Raw genomic sequence first — 12,701 nt, forward strand, 5'->3', positions numbered from 1 at the left:
GGCCTTATGGTTCTGCCTTATGGTTCAGTCTCATGGTTTGGCCTTATGGTTCGGCCGTATGGTTCAGTCTTATGGTTCAGCCTTATGGTTCGGTCTTATGGTTTGACCTTATGGTTCAGTCTCATGGTTCGGCCATATGGTTCAGTCTCATGGTTCGGCCGTATGGTTCAGTCTCATGGTTCGGACCAGTGCAGATGCATGCAAACCCCCCTCTTTTCTGAAGCATGAGAGAAAAAATATATTGCTTTTCAGATGTTCGTCAGTGGTGCAATAAGAATGCTTGGCAAGGTTTAGAGTTTCAATTCCTCCCCTCTTACAATGAAAACAAATCAGGAAGAAAAGGCTCTCATGTCCCTTCATGAACACTACATGTTTCTCTGTAATGTTCACCAAACAAGGTGCTAGGCAAACTTGTAGACATGCTTTTCCTCTGAATTTCACAATAACTTCCTCTCAAACTGGCCTTGTTTTATTTGTTTTGGTTGTTACAGTATTTCAACTTTATTTCATCAAAAAGTCCTATTGACATAATGAATGCCTTTATGAAGGGAGACCTAACAGAGAAGGCAGCTTGGGATTTAAACCAAATTCAACGTCAAATGTATTTAACTGTTAAACTGATCAAGTCCTTATTGGCCCAGGAGAAGTTCTAAATATGCACGCATTCTCTGAGTGTCCTCAAGTGCCCATCAAGACACACACACACACACACACACACACACACACACACACACACACACACACACACACACACACACACACACACACACACACACACACACACACACACACACACACACACACACACACACACACACACACACACACACACACACACAGCGATGACCCCTTTCTGAGGCATGTTGGTAGAGGTCAGCTGGGTACAGTATGAGGCGACATAGAAACTGATCTACCACTGCACACAAACGCTTCGTCACAGATCTATAAAGGCTTTCAAACTTCCTTCTCCTCATCCCTCATCCCTAACCCCTCTCCTCATCCCTAACCCCTCTCCTCATCCCAAAATCCCTCTCCTCAGCCCTCATCCCTCTCCTCATCCATCATCCCTAACCCCTCTCCTCATCCCTAACCCCTCTCCTCATCCCAAAACCCCTCTCGTCAGCCCTCACCTCTCTCCTCATCCCTCACCCATAACCCCTCTCCTCATCCCTAACCCCTCTCCTTATCCCTCACCCCTCTCTTCATCCCTCACCCCTCTCCTCATCCCTCTCCTTATCCCTAACCCTTCTCCTCATCCCTCTCCTCATCCCTCACCGCTCTAGTCATCCCTCACCCTTCTCCTCACCCCTAACCCCTCTGCTCACCCCTCACCCCTAACCCCTCTCCACATCCTCATCCCTAACCCTTCTCCTCGTCCCTCTCCTTATCCCTCACCCCTCTCCTCATCCCTCACCCCTCTTGTCATCCCTCACCCTTCTCCTCACCCCTAACCCCTCTCCTCATCCCTAACCCTTCTCCTCGTCCCTCTCCTCATCCCTCACCCCTCTTCTCATCCTTAACCCCTCTCCTCATCCCTAACCCGTCTCCTCATCCCTCTCCTCACACACACAGGCATACACACACATACAAATCAAATCCAAATCAAATGTTATTTATCACATGCACCAAATACAACAGCTGTAGACCTTACCGTGAAATGCTTACTGACAAGCCCTTAACCACCAACGCAGTTCAAGAAATAGAGTTAAGAAAATATTTACTAAATAAAGTAAAGTAAAAAAATAAAGCGCACTCGTTTGCAAACACACACATTTGCGACACACACACACAGACACACACACATACTCAAACACACTCTCAAACACACACTCAAGCACACACACACAGAGTCCTGTGTTTGAATCAGTCAATGCACTGTGAACTGCGGTATCAGAACTTCTAGTACTATAATTACATTGAACTAAAATAGAACGCAACATGTAAAGTGTTGGTCCATGTTTCATGATCTGAAATAACAGATCCTCAAAATGTATTATACGCACAAAAGGCTTATTTCTCTAAAATGTTGTGCACAAATATGTTTACATCCCTGTTAGTGAGCATTTCTCCTTTGCCAAGAAAGTCCATCCACCTGGCAGGTTTAGCATATCAATAAGTTGATTAAACAGCATGATCATTACACAGGTGCACCTTACACAGGTGCACCGCACACAGGTGCACCGCACACAGGTGCACACAGGTGCTGGGGACAAGAAAAAGCCACTCAAAAATGTGCAGTTTTGCCACACAACACAATGCCACCGATGTCTCAAGTTTTGAGGGATGTGCAATTGGCATGCTGACTGCAGGAATGTCCACCAGAGCTGTTGCCAGAGAATTGAATTATCTACCATAAGCCGCTTCCAACAACGTTTTAGAGAATTTGGCAGTATGTCCAACCGGCCTCACAACCGCAGACCACTTGTAACCACGCCAACCCAGGACCTCCACATCCAGCTTCTTCACCTGCGGGATCGTCTGAGACCAGCCACCCTGACAGCTGTTTAAACTGTGAGTTTGCACAATTTCTGCACAAACTGTCATAAACCGTCTCAGGGATCTCATCTGCATGCTAGTTGCCTCACCAGGGTTTTGACCTGACTACAGTTTGGTGTCGAAACCGACTTCAGTATGCAAATGCTCACCTTTGATGGCCACTGGCACGTTGGAGAAGTGTGTTCTTCACGGATTAATCCAGGTTTCAACAGTACCAGGCAGATGGCAGAATTGTGAACAGAGTGCCCCATGGTGGCAGTAGGGTTATGGAATGGGCAGGCATAAGCTACAGACAACAAACACAATTGCATTTCATCAATGGCAATTTTAATGCACAGAGATACTGTGACTAGATCTTGATGCCCATTGTCGTGCCATTCATCCGCTGTCATCCGCACGTCCACATGTCGCAAGGATCTGTACACAATTCCTGGAGTCTGAAAATATCCCAGTTCTTCCACCTCCTGCATACTAGGACATGTCACCGATTGAGCATGTTTTGGATGCTATCAGCGTGTATGACTGTGTTTTCGTGTTCCCGCCAATATCCAGCAACTTTGCACAGCAAATGAAGAGGGGTGGGACAACATTCTACAGGCCACAATCAACAGCCTGATCATCTCAATGTGAAGGAGATGTGTCACACTGCAGGAGGCAAATGGTGGTAACACCAGATACTGACTTGTTTTCTGATCCACGCCCCTACCGTTTTTTAAAGGTATTTGTGACCAAAATATGATTAAGACCTAATGAATTTATTTCAATTGAATGAATTCTTATATGAATTGTAACTCAGTAAAATCTTAGAAATTGTTCCGTCGTGCGTTTTTATTTTTGTTTAGTGTATATATGGCCCTGTTAGGCTAATATCATTTGGGCAGAATGTGCTGTAATTCAATTACTCCAAACTTTCAATTTGTCAACAAGTGTTCCTGCAGTTGAAATTTAACATTTCAGCCATTTAGGACAGTGTGTTCTAATAGCAATGAGATTAAGAAACTGATTCAACTAAACCCAGCCATTGGGACATACTATTCACGATGACACACACACACACACACACACACACACACACACACACACACACACACACACACACACACACACACACACACACACACACACACACACACACACACACACACACACACACACACACACACACACACACACATACATACATACATACATACATACATACATACATACATACATACATACATACATACATACATACATACATACATACATGCTAACACCCACACAATGTCATCTCCCTCAGCAGAGTTCTTCACTAAGTAAAAACTCCTCATGTGATTGATAAATACCGTGAACCTGTCACAATGGTCCCTGGTCAAAAGTAGTGCACTATATAGGGATTAGGGTGCCATTTGGAACACAAATAGAGAGAAGCCAGGCTTCCTGTCACTCACCTTTGTTAGAAAGAGTTACTCAACACCTCAAGGTCCTAAAGACTAGCTCTGTTTTTTGAAAGAGATCAGATCACTGCTGTATGTAAACCTACGTCCAAGTTTGTGTGGTTATTTGATGTGGGTATTTAGCTGCAGAGAAAGTGCGGTTGCAGTGCTGATAAGAAAGATATAATTCCTCAGAGTGGAGTTATAATCTCTCTGGTGGGAATAGAGAGATGAGAGAGAGGGAAATAGTAGAGAGAGAGAGCAAAAGTGTGTGTGTGTGTGTGTGTGTGTGTGTGTGTGTGTGTGTGTGTGTGTGTGTGTGTGTGTGTGTGTGTGTGTGTGTGTGTGTGTGTGTGTGTGTGTGTGTGTGTGTGTGTGTGTGTGTGTGTGTGTGTGTGTGTGTGTGTGTGTGTGTGTGTGTGTGTGTGCGTGCGTGCGTGCGTGTGTGTGTGTGTGTGAGCAATAGGCCCTAGAGGACCAGTGTCCTGTGCCTGTCTCTCCAGAGACTACTGGGGGTTATGGGGGTTTATGACTGTGCGAAAACAACATCTGTCCTGTGTGTTGTAGCCAGTTGTCAGTGAGTTTACTGTCAGTAGTTTTAATGGTTGATGGTGAAACTGAGCCCCCCTGTGTGTATAAGTTGGTTGTGAATGTGTGTGGTTGTTTTGTATGAGTTACGTGCGTGTGTGCGTGTGTGTGTGTGTGTGCGTGCGCGCGCGCGCGTGCGCGTGTTTGTGTTTCCTGGTCATGAGTCCCTGCAGGCAAGATGTGTCCGGGGCTGTGATCAGAGTGCTCCTTGTGACTGTGTGTGTGGAGGAGAGTTGGTGGAAACCCCCCTCTTACGTGTATGTGGTGAGCTGGACATTTTAGACTTACTGGCTTACTGGGCCTTTTCACAGCTGTTCCCCCAGCCAGGGCCGGATTAAGAAATGATAGGCCCCGTGGCTTTGGTTTTTTCATAGCCCCCCTTCCCAGCACACCATAATTTTCTGTAAACAAATCTGTGCACCAGAATGCAATTGGATGCGTGGTAAATGTACTGTTGAATAAAAATATCCTTTATAATAAAGCCACAATAATGTTTGCTATGTGGTATAGGCTACAGTTGAGCAGGGGTGTTTTTATGCAATTTCATGCAATTCTGCGTCATTTGCATGCTCTCCGCAGCCGATGTGAGTAAGACCTTTAAGACCTTTAAACAGGTCAGCATTCACAAGACCGCTGGGCCAGACGGATTACCAGGACAGGTCCTCGAGCATGTGCTGACCAACTGGCAAGTATCTTCACTGACATTTTCAACCTCTTCCTGTCTGTAATACTGTACCAACATGTTTCAAGCAGACCACCATAGACCCTGTGCCCAAGAACACTTTGGTAACCTGCCTAAATGACTACCGACTCGTAGCACTCACGTCTGTATCCATGAAATGTGTGAAGGGCTGGTCATGGCTCACATCAACACCATTATTCCAGAAACCCTAGACTCACTCCAATTTGCATACCACACCAACAGATCCACAGATTATGCAATCTCTATTGCACTTGTTGTGTCTTTGGCTATGCTGGATTAAGTGATATGACATGCTATTCTATAAAATTCTTTCTCTGTAATTCATATTACCTGATTGAGCTAATCATGTAAATGTAATTAACTAGAAAGGCGGGGCACCACAAAAGAGTGTTTATAGAGCTGTTATCTTCCATATAAACTCTGAAAGACCTAGTAATATTTTACATCAATAGCAGTCAATATTAATCGTCACCTTATTTCAGTCTCATCTGAACATTGTAGAATTCTTGGTTCACGAACCCTAGCTAACAAGTTGAATCAGCAATACAAACTTGGGTTTAATTATTTACTAAATATCTAACTAATCACACAGAATTACATATATACAGAATTAATCATACCTTGATTACAAATTATGTCATATAGGAAAACGTCCCTGGTGGTCGGAACAGATATGACAGCCGGTTACACAAAGAATAGGGGGTTGGGTTTGAGTGAAAGAGCGGGAAGACTGAGGAACAAAGGGAGAAGCTCTGCTATCGTAAATACAGTATCTTATGCATTCTAAATTACCGCCCATTTGGAAAAGGAAAATGCAATAAATATTTACTCTGAGCTGCGCTTCGGTAGGTTGGTCGTAGATATGTTAGCCAACAGAGATCTTCCTGTCCTTGGAAGAATGTCACTGGTGGTAAATTGGATACGTTGTAGTATCGTCGTTGTGTGTTTGACTGGATACGTTGTCCATCCTTTCATAGCCCACGTTTACAGCTGCTGTTGCTAACTCAACGGCTAGGATGTCTCACTTCTTTAGTGAATAAGAGGTCAAAGTTCATATCATTCACAACCAAAGCTCACGCTGAGGTTGGCTTAGTTCTGTAGTTGACATGTTAGTCCTTCTCAACATATGGACCGTCGTCCTATCGTCCACTGCAGAGCTGGGAAGATTGTACCCCCATATATATAACATTATATTGGTTGCAAGAATTTTGTATAGTAATTTAAATAGAACAATTTGAAGTTGGGGAGGGATTCTAATTGTGGTTTTAAAAGAAAACATGAATCATCAGCGTACACTGACATTTATAATCCCTTAATATTATTGTTGAATGTAATTTTAACAGCCCCTCCCTCTTCACTCTCTCGCTCTCTCTTCTCTCTATCGTTCCGTCCTGCTCCCAGCTGTTCCTATTCCCCTAATCAATCATTTAGTCTTCCCACACCTGTTCCCGATCCTTTCCCCTGATTAGAGTCCCTATTTCTTCCTTTGTGTTCCGTTCCTGTCCTGTCGGTTCCTTGTTTAGAATTCACCGTGCTGTGTTTGTGTATCGCCCTGTCGTGTCGTGTTTTCCTCAGATGCTGCGTGGTGAGCAGGTGTCTGAGTCTGTCTGGTTCAAGTGCCTTCCCGAGGCAACCTGCTGTTCACCTGCTGTTCAAGATCGAGTCTCCAGTTTGTCCTCGTCATTTCGAGTGAAAGTTGTGTTTTTTGTTTGTATTTACTTTACTGGATTAAAGACTCTGTTTTCGCCAAGTCGCTTTTGGGTCCTCTTTCACCTGCATGACAGAAGGAACCGACCAAGGAATGGACCCAGCGACTTCAGACGCTCGTTACACTGCCGTCGAGATCCAAGGAGCCATGCTCGGCAGACACGAGCAGGAATTGTCTGCTGCTCGCCATGCCGTGGAGAACCTGGCCGCTCAGGTTTCCGACCTCTCTGGACAGTTCCAGAGTCTACGTCTCGTGCCACCTGTTACTTCCTGGCCTGCCGAGCCTCCAGAACCTAGGGTTAATAACCCACCTTGCTACTCCGGGCAGCCCACTGAGTGCCGCTCCTTTCTCACGCAGTGTGAGATTGTGTTCTCTCTCCAACCCAACACATACTCTAGAGAGAGAGCTCGGGTTGCTTACGTCATTTCACTCCTTACTGGCCGGGCTCGAGAATGGGGCACAGCTATCTGGGAGGCAAGGGCTGATTGCTCTAACAAGTTCCAGAACTTTAAAGAGGAGATGATTCGGGTTTTTGACCGTTCAGTTTTTGGTAGGGAGGCTTCTAGGGCCCTGGCTTCCTTATGCCAAGGTGAACGGTCCATAACGGATTATTCTATTGAGTTTCGCACTCTTGCTGCCTCTAGTGAGTGGAACGAGCCGGCGCTGCTCGCCGTTTTCTGGAGGGACTCCACGCAGTGGTTAAGGATGAGATTCTCTCCCGGGAGGTTCCTTCAGATGTGGACTCTTTGATTGCTCGCCATCCGCATAGAACGACGGGTAGATCTTCGTCACCGGGCTCGTGGAAGAGAGCTCGCATCAACGGTGTTTCCCTGCTCCGCATCGCAACCATCTCCCTCCTCTGGCTCAGAGTCTGAGCCCATGCAGCTGGGAGGGATTCGTATCATCTCGACTAAGGAGAGGGAACGGAGGATCACCAACCGCCTGTGCCTCTATTGCGGAGTTGCTGGACATTTTGTTAATTCATGTCCAGTAAAGCCAGAGCTCATCTGTAAGCGGAGGGCTACAGGTGAGCGCAACTACTCAAGTCTCTCCATCAAGATCCTGTACTACTTTGTCGGTCCATCTACGCTGGACCGGTTCGGGTGCTACATGTAGTGCCTTGATAGACTCTGGGGCTGAGGGTTGTTTCATGGACGAAGCATGGGTTCGGAAACATGACATTCCTTTCAGAGAGTTAGAGAAGCCTACGCCCATGTTCGCCTTAGATGGTAGTCATCTTCCCAGTATCAGATTTGAGACACTACCTTTAACCCTCACAGTATCTGGTAACCACAGTGAGACTATTTCTTTTTTGATTTTTCGTTCACCGTTTACACCTGTTGTTTTGGGTCATCCCTGGCTAGTATGTCATAATCCTTCTATTAATTGGTCTAGTAATTCTATCCTATCCTGGAACGTTTCTTGTCATGTGAAGTGTTTAATGTCTGCCATCCCTCCCGTTTCTTCTGTCCCTACTTCTCAGGAGGAACCTGGCGATTTGACAGGAGTGCCGGAGGAATATCATGATCTGCGCACGGTCTTCAGTCGGTCCCGAGCCAACTCCCTTCCTCCTCACCGGTCGTATGATTGTAGTATTGATCTCCTTCCGGGGACCACTCCTCCTCGGGGTAGACTATACTCTCTGTCGGCTCCCGAACGTAAGGCTCTCGAGGATTATTTGTCTGTGTCTCTTGACGCCGGTACCATAGTGCCTTCTTCCTCTCCGGCCGGGGCGGGGTTCTTTTTGTTAAGAAGAAGGACGGTACTCTGCGCCCCTGCGTGGATTATCGAGGGCTGAATGACATAACGGTTAAGAATCGTTATCCGCTTCCCCTATGTCATCAGCCTTCGAGATTCTGCAGGGAGCCAGGTGCCAGGTGCTTTACTAAGTTGGACCTTCTTCGTAACGCTTACCATCTCGTGCGCATCGAGAGGGGGACGAGTGGAAAACGGCGTTTAACACCTCCGTTAGGGCATTTTGAGTACCGGGTTCTGCCGCTTTGGGTCTCGCCAATGCGCCAGCTGTTTTTCAGGCATTAGTTAATGATGTTCTGAGAGACATGCTGAACATCTTTGTTTTTGTCTATCTTGACGATATCCTGATTTTTTCTCCGTCACTCGAGATTCATGTTCAGCACGTTCGACGTGTTCTACAGCGCCTTTTAGAGAATTGTCTCTACGTAAAGTCTGAGAAGTGCTCTTTCATGTCTCCTCCGTTACTTTTCTCGGTTCCGTTATTTCCGCTGAAGGCATTCAGATGGATTCCGCTAAGGTCCAAGCTGTCAGTGATTGGCCCGTCCAAGGTCACGTGTCGAGTTGCAGCGCTTTAGGTTTCGCTAATTTCTATCGGCGTTTCATTCGTACCATTTCGGTCAAGTTGCTGCCCTCTCACAGCTCTTACTTCTGTCAAGACGTGTTTTAAGTGGTCCGGTTCCGCCCAGGGAGCTTTTGATCTTCTAAAAGAACGTTTTACGTCCGCTCCTATCCTCGTTACTCCTGACGTCACTAGACAATTCATTGTCGAGGTTGACGCTTCAGAGGTAGGCGTGGGAGCCATTCTATCCCAGCGCTTCCAGTCTGACGATAAGGTTCATCCTTGCGCTTATTTTTCTCATCGCCTGTCGCCATCTGAGCGCAACTATGATGTGGGTAAGTGTGGCTTTCCACTCTGCTCGCCATCCGCTTCCCAGGTCGTCAATCCTGCCCTAGGCGAATGGCGACAGTGGTTGGAGGGGGCGACTGTTTGTCGCAAGGACAGACCATAAGAACCTTGAGTAGCTCGGGTAACTCTCCTCCTGCCGGGTCTCTGAGTTCCCATTCTTCTCGGGTCTCACATCGGGTTCATTACTCCAGTCTATGGCTGTCTGAAGTGATTCTCAATCAGAGGCAGGTGTTTATCGTTGTCTCTGATTGGGAACCATATTTAGGCAGCCATATTCTTTGTGTGTTTCGTGGGTGATTGTCCTTAGTGTCCTTGTTCCTGTCTCTGTGTTAGTTTACACAAGTATAGGCTGTTTCGGTTTTCTTTGTTTCTTTGTTCTTTGTTTTGTAGTGTTTGTAATTGATTCGTGGTTTACGTTTGTTTATTAAACATGGATCGCAATCTACACGCTGCATTTTGGTCTGACTCTCCTTCACCACAAGAGAACCGTTACACTTTCTGAGATGTAGCCATTATGGGAAACAATTTTAGTACTCACAACCCTCTTTGATGTCACGTAGGTTGATACATGTTTTCATGTATAAAGTCCCACTGTACCTAACATCATAACTAAACTTTAGACATACAAGTTACCACACCCAGTCTCAGGGATGGTTAACTCTGGGAATTCCTTTGGTCTCTACTGCGTTGGGTAAATCTGCTTTCTTGCACCTTATTTGTGGAACAATCTTCAACATTTTCTTAGATTTGATGTGCTGGAGCCTCGAGGGGGATTCAGAAAGCTGATTGAAGATCTTATTACTGATAAATATGTTTGTTTTTAATGACCATGTTTTTCTTTCTGATTACATTTTGTATTTATATTGATGTCTATTTTCTGTCATTTACAGTGGCAAGAAACAGTATGTGAACCCTTTGGAATTACCTGGATTTCTGCGTAAATTGGTCATAAAATTTGATCTGAACTTCATCTAGGTCCCATCAATAGACAAACAGTCTGCTTAAACTAATAACACACAAACAATTATACGTTTTCTTGTCTTTATTGAACACACCATGTAAAAATTCATAGTGCAGGGTGAAAAAAGTATGTGAACCCTTGGATTTAATAACTGGTTGACACTCCTTTGGCCGCTATAACCTCAACGAAATGTTTTCTGTAGTTGTGGATCAGATCCTGCACAACGGTCAGGAGGAATTTTTGACCATTCTTCTTTACAAAACTGTTTCAGTTCAGCAATATTATTGGAGTGTCCGGTGTGAACTGCTCTATTGAGGTCATGCCACAGCATCTGAATCAGGTTGAGGTCAGGGCCACTCCAGAAGGCTTGTTTTCTTCTGTTGAAGCCATTCTGTTGTTGATTTACTTCTGTGGTTTTGGGTTGTTGTCCTGTTGCATTCCCAACTTCTGTTCAGCTTCAATTGGCGGACAGATAGCCTAACATTCTCCTGCAAAATGTCTTGGTAATTCATTTTTCCGTTGATGATAGCAAGCTGTCCAGGCCCTGAGGCAGCAAAGCAGACCCAAATCATGATGCCCTCCACCATGCTTTACAGTTGGGATGAGGTTTTGATGTTGGTGTGCTGTGCGTTTTTCTCCCCTCTGTGTTGTGTGTTCCTTCCAAACAACTCAACTGTAGTTTAATTTGTCCACAGAATATTTTACCAGTAGCGCTGTGGAACATCCAAGTGTACTTTTGCCAACTTCAGATGTGCTGCAATGTTTTTTTTGGACAGCGATGGCTTCTTCCGGGAGGTCCTCCCAAGAACACCATTCTTGTTTAGTGTTTTACGTATCGTAGACTTATCAACAGAGATTTTAGCATGTTTCAGAGATTTCTGTAAGTCTTTAGCTGACACTAGGATTATTCTTAACCTCATTGAGCATTCTGCGCTGTGCTCTTGCAGTCTTCTTTGCAGGACGGCCACTCCTAGAGAGAGTAGCAAAAGTGCTGAACTTTCTCCATTTATATACAATTTGTCTTACCGTGGACTGATGAACATCAATACTTTTGTAACCCTTTCCAGCTTTATGCAAGTCAAGAATTCTTCATCTTAGGTCTTCTGAGATCTCTTTTGTTCGAGGCATGGTTCACATCAGGCAATGCTTTTTGTGAATAGCAAACTCCATTTGTTGTGGTTTTTATAGGGCAAGGCATCTCTTACCAACATCTCCAATCTCGTCTCATTGATTGGACTCCAGGTTAGCTGACTCCTGACTCCATACTTTTTTCAACCTACACTGTGAATGTTTAAATTATATACAGTGAGGGAAAAAAGTATTTGATCCCCTGCTGATTTTGTACGTTTGCCCACTGACAAAGAAATTATCCGTCTATAATTCTAATGGTAGGTTTATTTGAACAGTGAGAGACAGAATAACAACTACAAAAAAATCCAGAAAAACACGTCAAAAAAGTTATAAATTGATTTGCATTTTAATGAGAAAGTAGCGAAAACAAGCCTCTTTCTCTCTTCACAAGAAAAACATGACGAAAATCAAAACCCAACTTGAGCCTAAGCATTTTCACAAGACCTTCGATACCCGCTGCCACATCAGGTATGAAAAACACTGCAGCATGTATACACACTGCAAGCTAGACTGAAAATGTAGTGACGTCTAATATCTCAACATAGTTTGGAGTGTGACTGTTTGAGGTTGTGGACAGATGTCTTTTATACTGATAACAAATTCAAACAGGTGCCATTAATATAGGTAACGAGTGGAGGACAGAGAAGCCTCTTAAAGACTAAGTTACAGGTCTGTGAAAGCCAGAAATCTTGCTTGTTTGTAGGTGACCAAATACTTATTTTCCACCATAATTTGCAAATAAATTCATAAGAAATCCTACAATGTGATTTTCTGGATTTATTTTCCTAATTTTGTCTGTCATAGTTGAAGTGTACCTATGATGAAAATTACAGGCCTCTCTCATATTTTTAAGTGGGAGAACTTGCACAATTGGTGGCTGACTAAATACTTTTTTGCCCCACTGTATATGTTTATTAAAGTAATCAAAAGTGAAGTATTCGGTCCCATATTTATAGCATGCGTGTTTCAAATTATTTAGTGAAATTAATTGTAAAAAATGAATTGTGTCATTTTGGAGTCACTTTTATTGTAAA

At 44.5% G+C, this 12,701-nt stretch overlaps 1 protein-coding gene across 4 annotated transcripts in view; it reads left to right on the forward strand.

The window, feature by feature from the left end:
* Positions 1–12,701, forward strand: part of pde4ba (phosphodiesterase 4B, cAMP-specific a) — a 360,826-nt gene that overhangs the window by 322,397 nt on the left and 25,728 nt on the right. The window lies entirely within an intron of this gene.

This window comes from Oncorhynchus gorbuscha, linkage group LG15 (assembly GCF_021184085.1).
Source record: "Oncorhynchus gorbuscha isolate QuinsamMale2020 ecotype Even-year linkage group LG15, OgorEven_v1.0, whole genome shotgun sequence".
Taxonomy (NCBI): domain Eukaryota; kingdom Metazoa; phylum Chordata; class Actinopteri; order Salmoniformes; family Salmonidae; genus Oncorhynchus; species Oncorhynchus gorbuscha.